This window comes from Globicephala melas, chromosome 5 (assembly GCF_963455315.2).
Source record: "Globicephala melas chromosome 5, mGloMel1.2, whole genome shotgun sequence".
Classification (NCBI taxonomy): domain Eukaryota; kingdom Metazoa; phylum Chordata; class Mammalia; order Artiodactyla; family Delphinidae; genus Globicephala; species Globicephala melas.
In genome coordinates, this window is record NC_083318.1 from 64344004 (window position 1) to 64365793 (window position 21790).

Below are 21790 nucleotides of genomic sequence, written 5' to 3' on the forward strand. Positions count from 1 at the left end.
TTCCTCTTGCTTATTGGTATAGTGGCAATAGATAACAAAAAGTGCATCTAAAAACAAAATGTCTGAATTCCCTGGTGGTCCAGTGGTTAGGATTCCACACTTCCACTGCAGGGGGCACAGGTTCAATCCCTGGTCAGGGAACTAAGATCCCGCATGCCACGCAGTGTGGCAAAAACAAAAACAAACAAACAAAAAAACCCATAAAAAACAAAACCCAAAAATGTCTAAAATTCATGCCTATACACTGAGTCATCTTAGGAAAAAAAGACAAAAAAGGGGTAAAGAACTATTCTTAAAAAGTGCAAAGAAAAAAACAAGGTATTTTTTGGATGAAAATACTGACAACTTTTGAAGTTTAAAATCAATCTTCAGGGCTACCCTGGTGGCGCAGTGGGTAAGAATCTGCCTGCCAATGCAGGGGACACAGGTTTGATCCCTGGTCCAGGAAGATCCCACATGCTGCAGAGCAGCTAAGCCTGTGTGCCACAACTACTGAGCCTGTGCTCTAGAGCCCGTGAGCCACAACTACTGAAGCCCGCGCACCTAGAGCCCATACTCTGCAACGAGAAAAGCCACCATAATGAGAAGCCCGCGCACTGCAACGAAGAGTAGCCCCTGCTTGCCGCAACTAGAGGAAGCCCACACACAGCAGTGAAGACCCAATGCAGCCAAAAAATAAAACAAAAAACAAAACAAAAATAAACCTGTTGAGACAATCAACATATGACTTAGAATCCTATGCATGATCTGTAAGCTTGTATGACTTTATTCAACCAGAATTTGGCACTGGCAAAGCTTCTCAAGTCCTGAAATATAACAGTTGTTATTTAAAGTGGGGGTAGGAATGGAGAGAAAAAACTCCAGAAGGCAAAAGTCCAAAATAGGAGTAGCTATTAATAGACACCATGTATTGAGTGTCTACTATATTCCAAGGACTATGCAGCCGTTTTACAAAACCCTTCCCAGGTAGATGTCATTATACCTATTTCCCGGATGGGAAGATCAAGGCCTCATCCTTGCTAGTAAGTGGAGCTGGGGTTTGAATCTTGCTTTGTCCAAATCCAAATTTATAATTCTCCAAAATTTCAGATTGCCTTTGGGTACAAGCTTCAACCCGTTCCCTCCAGAACTGTGCTGGAGATCTGTTATTTTGTAAAGATGGCAAGTTAGCACTCACTGGGCCCTGCCTTTTAACTGAACCGTCTGCAACTCCCACTCTGAGCAGGTGTGCTGAGCTGCAGTTACCCTGTGATGTTTGTGCCCAAAGCGGAGATCCTTATCAAGGCAACGAGTAAAATATGAATGCAAGAAGAAGCAGTGATGGTTTTCTTCTTTTTTAAACAAATCAGAATTTCTACATCAGGGAGGATCTTGTACGCAGTGTAGGAGTCCCCTGGAAGTTCATGCACTTGACCCAAAGATGCTACTCTTATTCACATTACATTTCAAACTCCTCACCTGGATTTGCTCTCAGAGCCTGAGGCACAGTCTTTCAAGTTTCTTCAGCGATAGCCAGTCTTTGTCCTTTTGGGGTGGATTTGATTTTGGGAGACAGCCCTTTGGAGCTACCTCCAGTGAATGAGGTAGGTGACCAAGCCAGATTATATTTTGAGTCAAAAACAAGTTGTGAATAGAATGCAGCACTACTGGTTTTCTTTTGTAGTGTATTAAGCTGTCTCGGAAGGTTCTAAAAAGGTTCTGAAAGTGCTTTGCCTGATGTCTGCAGGGTTGGAAAAGTACATTAACTAACCAGGGACTGCTTTGAAGGGTAATGGGCGTTTGACAACATTAGCTCTGCTCTGACACTTAAAAAAGTTACACCACAGCTTGAATGATTATGTTGGGTGCTATCGTCTTTTGCAACAAGACCCTGCATTATTATGAATTATGGCTCTGCAATAAAAAGAACAAGGATATAAATGTTTGCTCGATAAACACAGTTATACAGGGCAAACAAACCAGGATTAAAAAGGCAGATGAGAATCCTGAGAACCTGGCATTCACTGAAACAAAAAGCAATACATTATGTTACATTAAAACAGTTAAAGAGAAAATAGATGATGAGAATCACAGCCAGGGAAGTGATGTTTTTATAGGTATGGCTATAAGAGGGAAGCTAGAAGATGTTTGAAATGATACTCTGAACTGGTTAGGGAGGCTGTTGTTTCTAATGAATTAAAATGCATAAGGAGGAAATCATTCATGTGATTTCTAGGCTGTGGCATTTCTAGGATATTTTAACATTTAGAATTTTAAAGTGTTTTATATGAGTGTATTTTTACACTGAAAGTGATACTTCAGAGTTAAGCTCTTTCTCTTATGAAGAGCTAATATTTTACACTCCCCATCATAAAATCTCTCAATCAGAAGGAATGCGTGTTTCGGTTTAATACAGTTATCACTTAGTGGGGAGCTGAGTAAAAATAATTACCGTCTGACTAATGCCCTAGGTTTGAAACTCAAAACATTCACACAGAGTTTTAGTACATAATTCCCATCTTCAGAACCCACTGAAATATTTTATTTTATTAGATGGCATATTGTGAATGAGGGTCTGTGCAAACGTGAAAAGCTACTTACGAAATCGAAATCATTTCACTTAATACTCTAACAGTAAGAAGAAGGGGGAGGCATCTTACTAACCCAGGGTAAAAATAATTTAGTAAATGATTGATATCACAGGTTTTCCAAGGTTTACTATCCATTACAATTACCCTTGTCATTAAGAGTTCTCTGTGGTATAGATGGCAGAGACCTTTGCAACGGGCAAGAATACCACTTACGTGTGAGTTCAGAGTACACAGACAGTCGTTATATTATTTCAAAACCCTCGCTAGAAGAGGCCCTCGTTCTTAGGAGACTGTTAAAGAGGAAATAAGCTGTTGGTCTGCTGTATCAGAGGACATCCCAAATGAAGGTGTTTTTGAGAAAGCAAGTCTTGACCTTTAGTGGGTTGTGGTGCTGGAGAACCTCCGAGGAGGGGTGCTCAGGAGAGACAAAATGGACCTGTGGCTAAGGCTAGGCTGCCTCTCTGTTCCCAAAGCAGCCCAGCTCTCCCCATTGGGAACCAGCAGAGTGAACAGCCACAACGGATGGACGGGGTGAATCTTTGTTCTTTGGGGGCCATGTGGTTTCATGCAAATTGTTTAGCCATCTGAGGTGTCCTTGGCTGTAAAATATATAGTTAAGAATGATTACCACATAAGGCTGTTGTGAGGGTCAGATGAGAGAATCAATCTATGGATCAGCAAATGGTTCTTTTGTAGCTGACTATTTAGTGCCTGAGATGCACGAGTGAGCAAGGCCAGGCCCTGGGGCTCAAGGGCCTCTGAGCGGGACATGACAGGGCTGTTTGGTGAGTGCCTGGCAGGGTTAAGAGGAGCTGCTGTGGGAGCTCATGGGAGGGCACTAGCCCGGCTCACAGTGGGTTGTGAGATTGTTACGGAAGACTTCCTCAATATGGCTTATAACAAGGGGCCGGATTCTACAGGGACCTCCACACCCATCGTTTCCTTCCTTCCCACCACTGAATCCCCAGGATTTCCCCTCACTTCTGTCCCAAGGCTGGACTATATAGCGTCAGAACTGAAACACCCAGAGGTTTGCATATGTGTGTGTGTGTGTGTGTGTGTGTGTGTGTGTGAGCGTGTAGTGTGTACATGTATTTTAGGTTATTTTCTACATCTCCGTCCCCACTACCCTTGTCTGTTAAAAGGCAGCACAAAGCCTGACTCCACCTACATCTAAAACTACAGTTACATACACAGACAGAGCGGGTCCATCACAAGAGGCAAGGGTGTTAGCTGGGAGCCAAGAGGGAAAGGGGCATCTTGCAGCCAGACGGCCATGCCCTTCCCAGCACCTTGCAGGGCATGGTGGGAGTGCTTGGGCCTGCGGACACACCCCATCTACCCTGCCCTGGAGTATGTGTGCCGTTTGTGGAGAAAATGCACAAGGCCCGAGGCCCTGAACTTACAAACTGTGCTTGTAGTGCTTTTTCTTTGTTTCCCAAAGGGCAGAGTCTCGCCTTCTCCTGGAGGTGGAGGGGGGCTGCCCCCGTGGGCAGCTGTCTGTCCTTGCCCGGTGCCTCTGCTTTCTCAAGGGACACCGGGGCACTGACAAAACCACTGAATCTCTTGCTGGAGCTACATCCATTTTCACCTCTTTGCTGCCTCAAAGCTTTTGGAAGCTTGGATGAGAAAACGATTTTATCCTGAACTTTCAGAAGCATTTCTGAAGTCTATTTTCATCTCTCCACTAAACTGGCATATCAAAGCAGGATATGGGGCAGCACACACTGTACTAATCCCTCCACACACCCTCCCCTACGTGCACCCCGGGATTACTTTCAGTCAACTCTTTCATGAGATGAAATCAACCTACATTGAGGAAAAATGTAAGGAACCATCTCACAAGACGTGCCGCTGGCAGTGTTTAGTCTCAGGATGGTGTTTCACTTCGGTTGTGATGTCCTCCTATTAGAATCCAGGAGCCAAGTTTCTCTTTAGTCTCAGCACCGGGGAGCCAGGAAGCCCTCACCATCCTGAGCAGTGTGCTCATGGTTATTCAGTGGGTGCTCAGTTTTCTATGTGGTAGTGTTTGCTGCTTCACACCAGTTGCTTAAACGCTTCGAACATGGCATTTTCATTTCCTCTATCAACCTCACCCCTGGTTTTAGCTTAATTTTTGTCTTCATTTCTTTTGGTCTCATCTTTCCATTTCTTGTTTTTAATTTGCTTTATTTTGCTAAGGTGTATGTGTTTTTATAAGCTGCCCTAAATCTTTCTTGACGACCCAACCTAGAGGTAAATAAATAAAGTATCCACGAGCCATATGTTCTGCTTACCTAATAACATTATGATGGTGATCTGACTTTCCCGGGAGAATTTTCTAAAAGGAGATATGTGCATATCAGAGGGCTCAATGTTCTCACCTGCCAGATTGAGTTCTTCCAGCACATTAACAAATTGATGCCTGAGCTCATGTAAGAGTCTCTTATGGCCTTAGTAGTTGGGTGGCCATCTCTGAGAATACTCATTTTCCACCACTTATTCCTGCCATCATCACACACCAGACACATCAATCCTCTTTCACTTCCTTGAACACGCCAAGCTCTTTCCCAACTTAGGGTCTTCGCACATACTAGTGTCTCTGCTTGGAATGTCTTTCCTTCTACTCCCCTTAGGTTCCTCTTTTTCATCATTAGAGCGGTGGCGTCACATTGGAATGATGGTGAGGGGGGAGTTAATATTGATGCCCAGGTCCCAACCCAGACAAATTAAACTGGAATCTCTGGGGGTGGGGCCTAGGTACTGTTTTTTTGTTTTTTGGTTTTTTTTGGCCGCACTGTACTGCATGCGGGATTTTAGTTCCCCATGTGGGATTGTATTCCCGGACCAGGGATGAAACCCGTGCCCTCTGCAGTGGGAGTGCTGAGTCCTAACAACTGGACCACCAGGGAATTCCCTTGAGTGAGATTTGTTAATAGATCCTGGCTCACAGCATCTCCTTTATGTCCATGTCTTTCCCCTTCACTTGATTTTGACTCTCATGAGTGAGAGATTCCATCTTGTTCATCTTTAAGTGCCCTCCTCCACCCCAGCACTGGACCTTGCACACAATAGGGGCTCTATAAATGCTTGTTGACTTGAATGGAGTTGATCTTATCCTTATGGCATGTAGGTATTTTGACCGAGATTTCACCCTGGGAGGTAGCATTTACGATTACTTAGGGATTTGAGGCAAGGGGGATTGTGACCACATCATGAAAGTTAAATGTACCGGTGTAGGCAACTCAGCCATAATCTCAATATGTGCAGATGGTCTCTACACCTGGATTGCACTGACGGAGGCTGTGTGTTTGGAGGCAAATAATGAAACTCTGAGGAGTCTGAAAACAACTCATAGTCACGTATCTCACAACACAGGTGCTGGTCCATCCAAGGGTAAATGCGTGGCGGAGCTGCTTGAGCGCTAGGGCTGAGTCTGTCTTTTCCAAATTGTTACTTCATAGTTATTAATAAAACAAAGTGAACCGCCCACTTACCATTTCCCCTCCATAGTCAGTATGTTCACCAAGCTGACGTGAAGATCTAAGGTGCTTTTTCCTAAGCTTAAATTAACCAAGACCAATCTGTGGAGTGGCCTTTTTTTTTTTCTTGGTTTATTTCACTTCCTTAAGGAATCATCTTGGTTTTTCACTCTTCCTTTCCACAGTTTTTCATAGGTGATTGGCTGGTGAGAAATGGGGGAAAAGGGAGAGGGAAATGGTCCCTAGAGAGCTGATAAATTCAACACAAATTCAGCCATGCAGCAAAGGCCTTATTCTGTCTCTTATCTGGGGAAGTTTTCATAGTGTCATGGAGGGAAATGCACGTGCACACACATATACACACATCAAATGAAACCCTCTCTTCGGAGAAGCCAGCTACAGGAAATTGACTTATGCACAGGAACTTGCTAATCTCTTTTGTCACATTTGGATTGTTTCTGCTGCCTCAGTCACCACGCACACTAAACCCAACCATCTTGGGTTGGATTCTACATCAGCCCAACTCTCAAAATTTTAGCTCTTCCAGTGTGAAACAGTTATATTCTTGGGGAGGAAGAAAAGATTGATCCTAGAAGGAAATCATAGCAGTGAAAGGGCTTGGGCGGCTTTTGTTTTTACTTACCTGCGCCGAACACATTTGACTTGTGGAGTCAGTCATTTTGGTGTCAAGAAATTTCTTCGTCATTCTACAACAGGTAAGAGTTTTGCTTCTTTAAAAATATTTCTTCAGTGTTAAAAGAAATCTCTCTGACTTTCTTTAGCTTTTACAATAGGCTCAACATAGTGATTTCCCTGTTCTACCTGTTGTGAAGTATGGAACCACATTACGTGGGCAAGGGGAATTGCTCTGATATCCAACTACCCCCGACCCCTGCCCAAGTCTAACAAGGTACATATAGTTTTTGAAACATTAAAAGTTATCATAGTTGGCTTTTTGGTTTTCCAGGTATTCTCCTAGAGAATTCACATGCTTTTGATTGGCAATGACTGAGCTCAAATATTTGGGTAGTTTAAATATCACCCAGTGTTTGATGAAGTAAATCCAAATATCCTCTAAGTTGTGCAAATACGAGTTTTCAAATTTTCTAATTCAAAAAAGAAACAGAGCAAAAATCCAAATGATGTAGATTCATATCTGGAATTCCTAGCTTGTGGGTTTCACCTATTCCCAATGCTAAAGTCCTCTTTTTCTAAAAGTGATATTTGATATATAAGTACATATTTTTAAATTAAATTAAATTTAGTTTTTGAGGTGGTTTGATTTGGAGACATGCTGTGAGGCACCAGTTGGTAGCCTGCGTTGTAACTAAATAAAGTTTGGGAAATCACTGGTTTGGGGTTCTTTATTAAATTAAAGCTGGCATTGAAATATTCAAGTAAACAACAAGTAGTTGATAATCACTTATTGATTCTAAGCTGGTGCCATGAAGGATATAAGAGAAATGTAAAGAATTCTCTATTTTGAAGGATCCAGTAGACGTGGTCAGAACTAAAATTCAGGAAGCAGTGCAAGATGGGAATTAAGGGATGGATGCATGGCCACAGGCTGTAAGAGTTATAGGAGTTCTGAGAACGAGATTTGTGGGTAAGCTGGAGTAGTCTGAAAGACATGGGCCATGGAAAGATAAGAGATTTTAGTAGATGGAGAAGGAGAAGTTTGATTCACACTGGATGGACTGTGTGGGCAAAGGTACAACAGTGAGACTGACTAGAAGATGACCAGCCCAGCTGAGGAAATTGACCTGAGAAAAGATGAAAGTTTGTTTTACACATTGGCAGGAAATAAGCTTGGAAAATTAAGGTGTAGACAGGTTATGGGGGACCTTGAGAGGCTGCTGAAGAGAAAAGACTACACCATTCCGTGGTTGTCTAGTCTTCTTATGCCTTTGGGCGCCTCTTTCTCAGCTCTCGCAGCTCCAACAGAATTCCACATGAGATCCTTGCCCCTTCATGCCTGGAGCTGTTTCTTGCATCTCCGCATCTGTGATCCTCCACTTGCCCTCCCTCTACTGTTTTCCCCGAGTACATTATTTATGCAGAGAAAGGTTTGTGTGGTTTAAGGTACCTGTAAGACCTCCATTTCTGGTTACTACTTGTTAAGGAGGCCCTTCAATCATCTGGTAATTCAAGTGGCCTTCCTCTTGGGAGGACAAGTTGGTTGACCAGTTACAAGCAAGTCTCCATTCTTCAAAAGTCAGATCCCAAATCCCATGGACTATACGCTACTCCCTTTGCATGTCTGAATGAGATGTTGTGGATATGCTGCTGCCCTTTTCCTAATGATTCCGAGCACTTTTTTTTCCTGGACTCTGAAATATCTGCATCCACATAACAGCAAAAGCACAGTATGGTGAATACAAACCCAGACTTTGAATCCTGGTGCTGTTGCTTCTGATTCATGAGAACCTCGGACATGTTATTCAACTTCTTCAATCCTCATATTAAAAAAAATTCTGTAAAGTAGCTCTAACAATAAATGAAAATATCTACTTCAGAGGGTTGTTGTAGGGATAAAAGAGATAAAAATATGTAAAGCATTTAGCCTAGTGTCTGGAATAAAATAAACTCTCAGTAAATGTAGCTATTATGATTCTTATCAAGGCTGGGGACACTAGAATGAGGATGGCATGGTCCCTGGCTCGAGAGCAAGATCTCTCTAAGGTAACTTTTTAAATGCCAGTATTCCTTTAAAAGGAAAGTGGGGGTGATAAGTAGAGGCTGGGAATTAATATTTTTTGAGCACCAAGAATAGACTAAGTACAGGGTTAGATGTTTTATAGCGATAATGAATATGATAAAAGGGAAACAAGATTAGGAACTGATTTTTTTAAGCCTTTCCATAGCAAATTCTCAGACCTAAAGGACAACTCTCTGAGTGACTGCTGTGTTATTTGTGAGCATCTGTGGCTGATGCTCTCTGAATGCACGGGGTGGTATTATAGAGTACTTGGAATTAGAGGCGAGTGGGTGACTCTTCTTCCTTGGCCAGTTTAAATTAAATTATTTATTTTATGATACCTTTTAATTTTAGTGCTAACAAGGCACAGCTAAAAATCCACTTCTATTTAGGAATTGGGACCATTTTGACAATGAGTGCCCAGAGTGCTTGTTTGAGTTCTCGATGCTTGGGTCTGGATGAAAGCCAACATTAAAAAGCATCCTGCTTTCCTGTACCGCTCTCCAGATCAGAGATTCTTTTGAGTTAGTAAGTGCCCTTTAAAAATGCAAATATGGCCGGTATGGTCGTTATGCAGGGGATTCTCAATTATACATGCAGATTACTTTGGTCAAATCATAATACTGTTTTTCTTTCTAGATCCCCACTAATATCCTAAGGGAGGAAATTTTGGGGGGCTTTGTGTATGGAAACGGGCGGACACAAGTCAGGATGGGATGCCAAAGTGGATCGTGCTGGAAGGCAGCCTGGCAGTATTGAGCGCTGGGCTGGGTAGTGAAGGGGTGGGGCAGTCAGAGGTGGAAAGGGTGAATAGGGGGCCATGGAAGGTGCCAGAATTAAGGCTCCTCCGCTGAGGCTCTTAAGTCATTTGACTCCAACAGCTGCTTGAATGCCCCGAGCAACTTCTTGATGCCTCACATAAGAAGTTGTCATACTGTTCCCGGATTTCGACCATTGTTCAGAGACAGTTTGATTTGTCTGGTTCTGGCCTGGAATCATAGTTCCTCAAGCTGGCTGGACATGAAAACCCTTTGGGAAGTTTTTCAAAAATAGCAATTCTCATGCCTCACACCCCAACCCTGGAGTGGGGTCCAGGAATCTGTGTGATAAAAATACAATTTTTTTTTCCCCCAGGTGACTTGGAGACAGTTGTTCTGTGGGTGAACTTTTGGGAGCCATTGATCCAGAGCTCTCCTACCAGGGCCCCCAGCACTGAGATGGTAAGTTGAGTAAGTGTTGAAATGGGGTAAAATGATCTTCCCTCTATTGTGAATAATATCGTCACACAAAAGCATTTTCCTTTGCTTTGAATTTATTTCTTAGGAGAATTTCTGGGAGTGGGATGATTTGGTCAAGGATATGAGCATGTTTAGAGTCTTTGTCAACCAGTTTTACATTTTAACATGCAAATGTAGGGCACCACTTAAAAAATTCTGAAGTGTTATAGACATGTAGAGACAGTTCAGTCTCACTCAGGGAAAGCCCAAAGAAAGGAATTTACTTTCACGTGAGAAAGTACCAAATTACTCTCCCATTTCTCTTTTCCAGTAAAACAGAATACTGATGAATTACTTTTGGAATAAAATTTCAAAGCATTACAGAATGCTCAATTTCTTAGATCATAAGTTGAAGTCTTCTTATCACTAAACTTAGTTTCTTGTAAATCTGCAGTCAGCAGTGACCTCTTCCCCATTTCGTAGAAAAGAAAACCAACAAAGAGAGTGGTTAAGTAACATGAATATGGTTTTCATGTCATTTCCCATGAGAACTATGTATAATCATCCATTCAGTCATTGTCTGAGAAAATAAATGATTGAGTAGTTTTTAACAGGTGACCCATGGAAAGACACTAGTAAGATGAATGCATGAAGAGAGCATTATCCCTATTGGAGGAGGGTGGGCAGAATGAATTGACCCAGATAGACCTCCTGCTCCATCTTTTTGTTTTATTCATTATGCATTATCATAATCTGCTAACCTAAAAGCATGGTTATTGCTTGTGGCACAGAGAGAATCAGGTGAATTTTCAATGGCTCCAATGGAAAAAAAAAAAAAAAAAAAGACGTGCTTTTGCAAAATATCAAGTGAGATACACACTGTGGTGTGCGGGAGACTGCACTTGCTTACAAGAGCTGATTGTGATATTTCCAGAAATTTTACAAGCCAGTTGTTAAACACAGTCACTATTAAAAATTAAATTCTGGGCTTCCCTGGTGGCGCAGTGGTTGAGAGTCCGCCTGCCGATGCAGGGGACACGGGTTCGTGCCCCGGTCCGGGAAGATCCCACATGCCACGGAGCGGCTGGGCCCGTGAGCCATGGCCACTGAGCCTGCGCGTCCGGAGCCTGTGCTCCACAACGCGAGAGGCCACAACAGTGAGAGGCCCGTGTACCGCAAAACAAAAGAAAATTAAATTCTGTAAATCACAGTTAAGTAAATTATATTAAAAATAAAGGTAATACTCAACACTCATTACTCCTGATTATTTACCATATTTTTACTGTCATCTGTGCTTTTGAAGTTATCTACTCCAATTTACCTGTGTGATAGGAATATTATACAATGATGTGCTATTAAGTATCTCTTTCCAACTTTGTATTCAGTGAAACTGGCCATGGCATGAGTATTTACACCACAAAAATTGGCAAACACTGTCAACCAGGCTCTCCACAATTTTTTTCTTTTTTTTTTGAGGAAAGCCTGTTGAATAAACATTTACTAGAATAACACCGAGGAAGTGTGTAAAATACAATCATGGCAACTTGGCAAAATGTGTCAAGAGCCATTAAAATGCTCATACCAGGGAGTTCCCTGGTGGCCTAGTGGTTAGGATTCAGAGCTTTCACTGCAGAGGCCTGGGTTCGATCCCTGGTTGGGGAACCATCCTGCATGCTGTGCAGTGTGGTCACAATACAAAAAATTTTTCTAAAAAATGAAATGCTTTGATCCATTAATTCTACCTCTGGGAATTTATTCTAAATAAATAATTCAAAGAAGGAAAAAAAATAACATGCATGAACATGTTCACTGTATTGTTATTATAACAGAAAAATCTGAAAATAACCTAAATATTAAGCAAAAGCGATCTGGCAGCACTAACTGTGTGGAATATTTTACGGTCATTAAAGGTCATAATTAACAGTAGTTATGAAAATATATTTGATACGGTGTTAAATTAGAAAATCAGGATTACAATTTTCACTTACATTCTGGTTTCGTTATGAATGAGATTAAATGTGAGCATAAAAAAATAAAGCATTTGGTGTGGTAGAATGGTGAAATAGTAGAATTTTTTTTTACTTCATGTATTGTAGAAGTGGTGTGTGTGCATTAAAAACTATGGAGAAAGCCTGTAAATAAGTGGTCTTAAGTAGTTTTAATATTTAAGGGGAAGGCTAAGGGGAAGATTTGTGGACCAGAGGGGGCTTGCTTTTGACATGCAGATGTGTACTGTGAACCCTGGGCAGGGCAGGGTACTGTAAAGGGAGTTAGGATCTAGGCAGTCTGGAGTGGTGAATGCTAAGTAGGTTTCATTAGGGCAGCTCAGGAAGAAAGAAGTGACTGGCTGCCTACGGAGGATTTGCTAACGCAGTCGGTGGAGACTGAGAAAGAGCCCAGAGAAAAGCTACCGTCGAAGGCCGGAGAGAGAGGAGAGAACATTTCTTGGGAAGAGACAGATGCTGATCTCAGAGGTGAACCACATGGATGTGAAAATAGTTCCATTTAGATCCCAAAACAATAGGGCTCCAAGCAGAAAGAAAATGATTCTTCTAAATCATGCGTTCTCGAATCTCGGTGTGTTTACCTGTGTGTGTCGGGGGTGAACCTGTTACCCTGAGGCTTAGGATCGAAGGGCTTATGATGTAAAAGAGGTAGGACAACAGAGACAGCCCAGAAGGGACAAGTTATTCTGTTAAATCTATAGAAACAAACTAAAAACTGGAGACTCTTCTTAGGATACTCCTTAAAGGGGAATATAGTTCGTGCCATAAAATTCCCTTCTGTAGTTAAGTAAGTTTTGTCAGGCATTTGGACCAGCTGAAAGTAACTGTGAACAGGGGAACTACAAGGGGAAGCACAGAGAAAAATGGTTAAAGGGAGAGTCTAGGACCCATGAATATTCTATTTCAAATCATTGGGAGGTGGTAATCAACAATAAACCTGAGTAGAATACGCGGTGCTATGTTCAGAAAACATTCGGGCCTTAGTGTATGATAATATCACATTAAAGAAGGAAAGAAAGCCTCATTTTTAATGAAATGCAGTACTTTATATACAGAACTGTAGCACTCAAAGTAGTAATAACAATCAGACGTGTGCCATAACAACAGTGTACGTATCACAAAATAAACATATTGAAAGTAAATGACATGGCAGTAGCAGAAGCCATGGCACTGAGATTATCGACTTCACCTGGCTTTAGAACTTTAGTGACAGTAATAAGCTCTCAAATCGCCTTTAATATCTTGGGTTCTTTCGACTTTACACTGAAAGTTGTTTAACTTTAAAAAGGATTTCACATTCCCTGTCGGGGCAGTAGTCTCTTGGGACATGACATGATAAAACAAGGACAAATCAACAACCCTTAGCCTTGGAGTCAGGGTCTGTTGGATATGCAAGGGTCTGGCACCTGAAGTCAGACCTCCTTCTGCCTTGCCTGCTGACTGTCCTTTTCCCTACTTTACAGGGTGTTTCATGGACTAATTGGCTTACACTTTAGAGCAGTATTTCCTAATCACTTTTTTGGTCATAAATTCCTTTGAGAATCTGATGAGAACCAAAGACCGTATCCCCAAGAAAAAGAACACGTACAAGAACATGCACATTTGTCATACACTTTTAGGAGATTCAGGGATCCTCTAGAGTGTATCCATGGACAATCTGTAGTCCAGAGGCCTCATATTAAGAAATCCTGCCTGAGAGGCTGTCAGTATAGCAGAGAGGGCATTGCAGAAATTGAGAAAGTGCTGGTTATTGTTGATGTTGGATTTAGCTGCTAAAGAGAAAAGTTGACTCTCCAGTTGATGGCTAAAATGAGGACAACATGGCAGGTACATGTGTAATTTTATAGCACTGGATCCTCAAGTTCGGTAAACATGCGGAGCTAGAGCTTGTTCTCTTCAGAGTATATATGACTAATGTTCTACGTCCTTAATTCTGAATTCTCTCATGTGAAGCCAGGATCAGTAGCCATCTGGGAAAACATCTCTAAGATTCTATTTTAATGTCTTATTTACTGTCATGTTGTACCTACTTGGCACAAGAAATGCAGGCAGTTTGTAAATACCAGTCTGGCTAACCCCAGAGTATAGTGAGTGGTATTCAGTATTGGATACCCAGCCAGGCTGCTTTTAGAGGGGAAAGGCCTGTGTGTAATGTGATCGCTTCTGAGTGTTAAATGCTGGTTTTCCTATCTGAAGCTGAACATCTGTTTGGGCCCTGATGACTTTGGAGATAGTACTTTTCCTGTGTAGCCTTTAGACCACAGAAGCCCAGTTGACCATCTTCTGTTAGTGGGTACTTGATTTGCAGTTTGGGGACCTGGGTTTTTTCGGCTGAAAGTTCATGCCTGTGTTAATCTATCCACTTAGATGTTGATAGGGGCTCAGGCAGGGTGTGAAGATTTGTCCCAAATCTGTCATGTTGATGGAGTGGGGGAGTTACAGGATGGGGAGGGGAAATGCACCCAGTCTTCAACTCTCCAGAGAAAAAGTATGTGCAACAGGATAAAAAAAATTGTGAAATATGAGTCAGGCTTCTCTTGGTCTGGCATAGTGTAAGAATTATACATCTTTCTTTGAGGTAGAAAAGGAAAATCTGTAACAAATATATTCAAGTAATTAGTGCGCCTCAACTTCTACAACCATTTAAATTATTGTACACCCATGACTAGGTCTCCTGCCAATTTCAGTTCAATGTATTCAATGTATTTTTCAATGTATTCAGTGTATTTTAATACATTTAATGCATTTAAATAATAACACTGCATCATAGAATCCTCAGTTATAGCCCACAGAACAGAAATATTCCATGTACACCAAAGACCAGTGGCAAACTCTCCACCCCCTTGTCTCCTGGAGATTGCTTCCCCTGCTTCGACATTATGTCTAGCAAACTAGTTGCTGTTGTGGGGAACTGACTGGCATGTATCTTGTATCTCTTCCTTGAGGCTTTTCCTTTCTTTCAGAGGCTCCTTTCTTTTGGGCAGGATCCCTGCTTTTCCTTTGCTTTCACCAGTGCTATTCTAACTTCTGCCTTCTTGAGCACTTCTAAATACACATATCTTATCATAAATCTTTTTCTCAGTTGCCACAAAAAATCCTGCCTGTCTTTGTTCCAATCTGGAGCTGAAAATGATTTCAGCCATGATTGAGAAGTATAAGAATGCCTGGGATTAGTCCTTCTAACAAGGAAAAGGAGAGCCATATATTTGGGTTCAAATTTAAATGATGTCAAACCACTGTCATCAGCTGCAGAAACCCTTAAAGGGTCTAGAAATCCCCTTTGGTATACATTTTGGGGATAAAACCTGATTTTCCTCAAACTCCAATAACTTTGGACAGTAACTTGCTGTAATTTACGATGACAGTCTTTCTTTCTCGCTCTCTCTTTCTCTGGCTGTAATAAGGGAGTAGAAGAGGGTGTTGGACGTATATACAGGAAATAGGAGGGGAAAAGGCAGAAAAACCTTACATGTTGACAGTACCACAACTTCCTACGTTTACTAAAATGATACTGTCACTATTCCTATACACAGAATATCTGGTAATATCAGAGAAATATCTGTAATAATGTTGACTTTAAAAATATAATAGCAATGCATGTTCATTGTAACAAAATGTGGCATATGCCTTTTAACCTAAATATACGTGTATACATTTTATTTATGAGTATTTAACTTTTTATTAAAAACACCATCATGTGAGTGCTTTCCCTTCAAAATGTGCAGAATCTATAGAAAGGAGCTTAATCTTAATATAAGAGAAATACAGCTGATGCTTAAATGGATCACTTGAATTAATGAAGGGCAAGCAACTATGGCATCTTTTCTGAGTCCCATAGCTATCTTTTTTTCCTTTTCATCCTCTACATCTCAGGAAAAGTGATTTCAAGATGTAGATTGTGGCAAAGTTTCTATTAAATTCTAGAGCCATGAAAATACATGGACAGTTTTGTCATGGTGGCAGGGGAGTTCTGTGTAAAACTTGGACCAAAAGTTCAAAACCCAAACCAAGGGTTTTGGATTTCCCCAAGGGCTACCCATTTGACATGTCATCCAGGAAAGACCCAACACACATAGATATGGAAGGAAAACCAAAAGTTTCTCTTCCAACAGGGGCTAGACTCTTGTGGTTTTCAGTTTAGAAACTAGATTGTGCAATTGTACTCATGAAAAAAGTCACCATCATTTTTAGCTTAAGCTGATGTTCAATTTTTTTTTCTGACCTGTGACCAGCCAACCTTAAGAAGTTATATTACCTTAAAGCTTCCTCTGATTTACCATTCCTTTCTTTAGAGGGCTGAAGTGATCATATTTAAAATTCTTTCCTACATTCATTCACGCTGTTTGGAGTTTAAACGTTAGTGCTACTTCCTTTATGTATTTGGTCATGACTGGTTTTATTTCTCAACAGGTATGTAGCTCATTATTTTATCTACCAATTATAATTACTTCTTGTTTCTTTTGCCAATTTTGAGAGTGCTTAACGATTCTTAAATGCTAGATCTTTAACAAATTAATTACTAAAATGCAGAATAAATAACATAGCAAATTCACTTGCCTTCATAGTCTTTTAGAGTTTGATCAAGAACTTTTCAATTATTATCAAGTTTTTCCTTTTCCTATAAAATATTGGCTGAAGTACAATTTATAAATAATATCACCAGTCAGGAAAAAAGAGTTGAATGAACCCTTCTGCTCACCACATAATAAGCTTTGTTCTAAATTATTATTTTAAATTACTTTAGATGGCTATAGAAAGGCTTATTTTCAGAAAAATTGCAAGTAACTGGGCAGTATGAAGCAATAGCCTTAAAATGTTCATATACTGTGACTGCTTCTAAGAATTAGTCCTAAGAAAACAATAAGTGTTTTATTATAAAAGCAAAGCTTTTTAACACAATGATTTTTTTATAATAGAAAAACCTAAAAATCATTTAAAATGAAAGGCATGATTAAATAAATTATATTCCTATTAAATATTCATTAAGGTATTTTTTGAAGAATGTTTAATATGTGAGAAAAAAATTTGAGTACAAAATTACATATTTTTGTTTAAAAAGGCCTATATATTTTTATACATGAGTTCAGAATATGAAGGTAGATAAACCAATATGTTAAAAGTTATCATCTAGTGTATAATAAGATTACGTATGATTTTAAAATGATTCTAATTTTTCATGTATTTTCTGTGATTTGCATATATTACTTTTATAATAAAAAAGGTAAAAAATCCTTATTAAAAGAAAGTCAATTTATGGTGTGAGGTTAATAGTGAAACTAGTAAAATGATTTTGATGTGAGAATAATTTTGATATTTTGAAGAAAACCTAATGCTTGAAAGCCCTAAGCCTATAATTAAATTTTATCTTTTAAGATTTAGCAGATCTTTAGGTTTAAAGGCATTTTGAGTTTCTTTTATCTTGAACCTTGAAAATCACTTTTAATGAGAGATGTTGGAGTTATTAAATAGGTTTGGTTTATATTTTTAAAATAAGAGAGAATTAGCTTTAGCTAGTATCAGAATTTAAGTAAAATATAAAATATTCGAATGATGAATATAGAGGATTATCTAAAAAATTTTAACATGTGAAAAGATTCCCAAAGGGATCCTTTAAGAGGCACATATTCCTTATGCATCTTAAATATTTAATTTAGAAATAACTGACTTTCAAATATTTTGAAACACATACCTACTAGGCAAATCATTCATTTGGTATAAAGTAGGAAAATTATCTCGTAGCCTTTTATGACCGTTTTTCTACACAGTAATATCAAGTATCTTAAAGTTTGTTAGTTTCAAATGCTAAATATTAGTTGGAATACTTTACGATTATTTGAAAAGTTGATTAGTTTAGTGAAGGAAAGCATTTTCCTTTTAAACATGAGTGAAATCTCCTGTTTGCTTGTGTAATATTCCTGATCACATGTGTTTGCTTTTGTTTGTGTTTCTCTCTGGCTTTGGTTTAACAATAATTCATGGTCATGTCAGACAAGCTATGGTTCATGAGACAGACAACATATCAGTTAGCAATGTTTCAGTTGCAACTTATACAATACCTAATGGTCACTTACAAAAAATCTGGATTCCCACATAAGAAGTCTGGAGATCTGCGTTCTGCCACTGGTTCAGTGGCTCAGTGATACTGCCTTTGCAGTTCTCACGTCTTTCATCATAGTTGCAAGATGGCTGCTGCAGCTTTGAGCCTTGTGCCTCCATCGAGAGGTGTAGAATTGGGTGGAGGTGGAAAGGAAGCTGATCTGGCAATGGCTGTTGCTTTTTCTAGGAAAGCAAGAATTTTCCCAGAGATCTCCTAAACAGATATCAACCTTCACGTCATTGCTAGGACTGGGTTACGTGGCCAGGCCAGCTGTGAGGAGGGTGAGGAAACAGGAAGTAGAATTGTTATATAATGGCCTTAGACCATGCATTCCCGACAGGGAAGCAAAGGGAGGAATTCAGTTAGGGTAGGGATGGGGTGAGGGTAGATGGGATGGTGATGATAATCCCTAAGGGGGAGAATTGTTTATTGGTGGGGAAGAGAGGCAGAAAAAAAGATATTACTCTTCTTAGGTATGTAGCACAGGTACGCATACAATACATAAACAGACGTAGAGTATATTTACGGCATTAAAATTTCATGAGTGGGGTGATTAGGGAAAAGGTGTCTAAAAATGCTCTGAGGTGGATGATAATGAAAAAAAGGTTGAGAAATAGTGGCATAGGCCAAGAATGATCCATTGCCTAAGGCTTTGCACAAAGTCCTACAAACAAAATTGGATTATATTATTAATGACAAAGAGAAGCTTGGATATTGAGTAGAAAACTAACAATGCCTGCCACAGATAATGTCATAAATTAAATTGAGGAACAACTTACATTATCTTGTAATTGGTGGTCTCTCATTGGATTGTAAATTTCTCAAGAGTAGGAACTGTGTTCTATTCATTTTTGTATATTAGTACACTAGGCCCTCAGTATATATATTTTGTGTATTGAATGAAACAAACAGTGTTTTACCTAACATTGTTTTAAAGCTGGACCAATTACCCCCAGACATTAATTTGAACATATTTCCCCACCCAAAAGCCATCAGTAGCTTCCAATTCCTTACAGGTACAAGGTCTACCTTCTCATTCACATTTCCTACCACATCCTCAACTCTGGTCTGGGGTCTAGGCACACTGATCTACTTGGTCCCTAAACACATCTTTTGTCACAGTCCTCTGTGCTTTTGCACATGCCAATCCTTCTCTTGTTACCTTTCCAACTCCTTTCGCCTCGAGACTATTCTAGGTCACTTTCTCTGGGAGTCCTTAGGTGGTTCCACTTGCCTAGAAGACCTTTTCCTTTGTCTCCAACCTTTTCATATCCTTCCCCTCACAGCCTAGTTTAAGTCTTACTTCTTCGCAAGTTCTTTTCAGTGCCCTCAGCCCATGTGTACCTCCATCCTTTTTTCTTTTTTTTGTTTTTCCTTTTTTGTTTTTTCGGCTTTTGCTTGTTTGTTTATTTTGGGTTTTGTTTTGTTTTTTTGCGGTACGCGGGCCTCTCACTGTTGTGGCCTCTCCCGCTGCGGAGCACAGGCTCCGGACGCGCAGGCTCAGCGTCCATGGCTCACGGGCCCAGCCGCTCCGCGGCATGTGGGATCTTCCCGGACTGGGGCACGAACCCGTGTCCCCTGCATCGGCAGGCGGACTCTCAACCACTGCGCTACCAAGGGAAGCCCTGTTTGTTTGTTTTTAATGATTCCCTTCCTTTTAAAATCCTATTGTGTTTCTGATCTGTTTCACTCTTTGGTGTACCTAATTAAGTAATTAAGTGTACCTAATGTCTTTAGTTGTTAGTTGCCTGACTTAAGCATTTATATCTTATCTCCACAATAGGCTAAATTCCAGGAGAGCAGGGAATCTCTCACAATGACCAGTGTAGTGCTGTGCATCTAGGAAGCAATTAATAAAAGCTGGTTAAATAATAGATAAAATCGATAAATATCAATAGATAAAATGAGAGCCAGTAAGTAGTTGGACATTTTGCTTTCTTTGCAGTTCTAACACCCACTGTAAACTATTTGTGTTTTAACATTAATAACCCAGCACAGCACCATGGGGATTCACTCACAAGAGACAAACCTAAAGGCTTGATTTAGGAGCTAGAAACCATCCACTAGCTCAGTTCTGCCTTCCATTTCCTGATCCTCTCTGCATGAGAGAATTGGAAGCATGGAGGTGTGGTGTAAAGCTCAGGGCTTTGGAGTTAACCAGGGTTAAGTTATTAATTTCTCTGGATCTCAGTCATCACATCTGCAAAAGGGGGATAGCATTATTTACCTTGTGGGATAGTTGTGAGGATAAAATTAGGTCATATATAAAAGTGCTTGGGCTTCCCTGGTGGCATAGTGGTTGAGAGTCCGCCTGCCAATGCAGGGGACACGGGTTCGTGCCCCGGTCCGGGAAGATCCCACATGCCGCGGAGCGGCTGGGCCCGTGAGCCACGACCGCTGAGCCTGCGCGTCCGGAGCCTGTGCTCCGCTGCAGGAGAGGTCACAACAGTGAGAGGCCCGCGTACCGCAAAAAAAAAAAATGAATAAAAATAAAAAGAAATAAAAGTGCTTGCTTCAGGATTTGGCACCGTGTAGGCACTCAATAAATGGTGCTGTCGATGGCTTGGTTTATCAGCCTGATGTTTTGGGGGCAATATGTCTTTGCTTTTTTGAATTTCCCTCTCAGCATTCCCCTGAAGAGAAGAAGTCACTTAGGAATACTTATTTAAAAGGTATTTTCTACCCAAGGAGTTGGAATAAGAGTAGTATCTACATTTCATAATATTTTGAGCCAGAATGAAACCCTCCTGTCTTATGCGTGATGAAAGAAGCACCTAGAGGTGAGTAGTTACTCCTGGTTATGAGGCCAATGACAGAGATGAAATTGAACTCAAATATCCTGACTCCTGATTAGGGCTTTTCCCCCTTGTCTAGGGTTGCCAGATCTAGCAAATAAAAAACTAGGATACTAGTTAGATATTGAGTTTCAGATAAACAAAGAAATATTTAGTATAAGTATGTTCCATGGCTATTAGTTTAAAAAATAAAAACCCTTTTTAAAGAACAAATAAGAAAAAATAGATGTGAAGGGAATAGCTTACTGACACGTTATTTTAATAAGAGTTGACAACTTGCCTTTACAAGGGGAAAATGGCACTTGGAGAAGTGAAGGTATTGATTTTTTTAAAAAATTGTATTATTATAAAAATTTCAAACACATCTAAAAGTTCCCATAAGCTCATCACCCAAATCCAGCAACTGTCAAGATACTGCCATATTTGTTTCATCTTCTTCCCCCTTTGCTGAAGTACTTTAAAGTAAATTCTAGACATCATGTCACTTTACCCACATATGCTATGCATCTCTGAAATCGAGGATATTTTCTTACACTACCATGTGGCCATTAGCCCACTTAACAAAATTAGCAGTAATGCCTTGGAACTTTCTAATACCCAATCTATAATCGTATCTACCTGATTGTCTCAAACATACCTTTTCATAATTGACTTATTTAATTCAATATTTAAACAAAGTCCATCCATTATACAGTTGTTATGTCTCTTAAGTATCTTTAATGTTGATTATTTTTAATGGCAAAATGAAGTATGAAGAAAGACACTGGTTGATGTCTGGGGGTAGTTTTATTTAGATTCATAGCAAGTTGTTTGATTACTCTTCTGTAGATAGTACTGTACAAAGACCAGAAGAGACTTTGCAAAGAGCGATGTCATAAATGATTGTTTATGAGATGATCCGTTATGGTAGTTCCATTGCTTTGTTTGCAACAGATGAAAAAGAAGG

General features: G+C 40.2%; 1 protein-coding gene across 2 annotated transcripts in view; it reads left to right on the top strand.

The window, feature by feature from the left end:
• The first annotated feature begins 6647 nt into the window (after nt 1-6647).
• The window catches only part of RHOH (ras homolog family member H), a 36874-nt gene continuing 21731 nt past the window's right edge, over nt 6648-21790 (top strand). The window contains exons 1-2 of one of the 2 annotated variants that reach the window (XM_070045528.1): nt 6648-6747; nt 9864-9949. The gene's annotated coding sequence lies outside the window, so the exon portion shown is untranslated. Of the gene's footprint in view, nt 6748-9863; nt 9950-16247; nt 16363-21790 lie in introns of those variants that run through there. The other variant, XM_030881101.2, reaches the window with a different exon arrangement.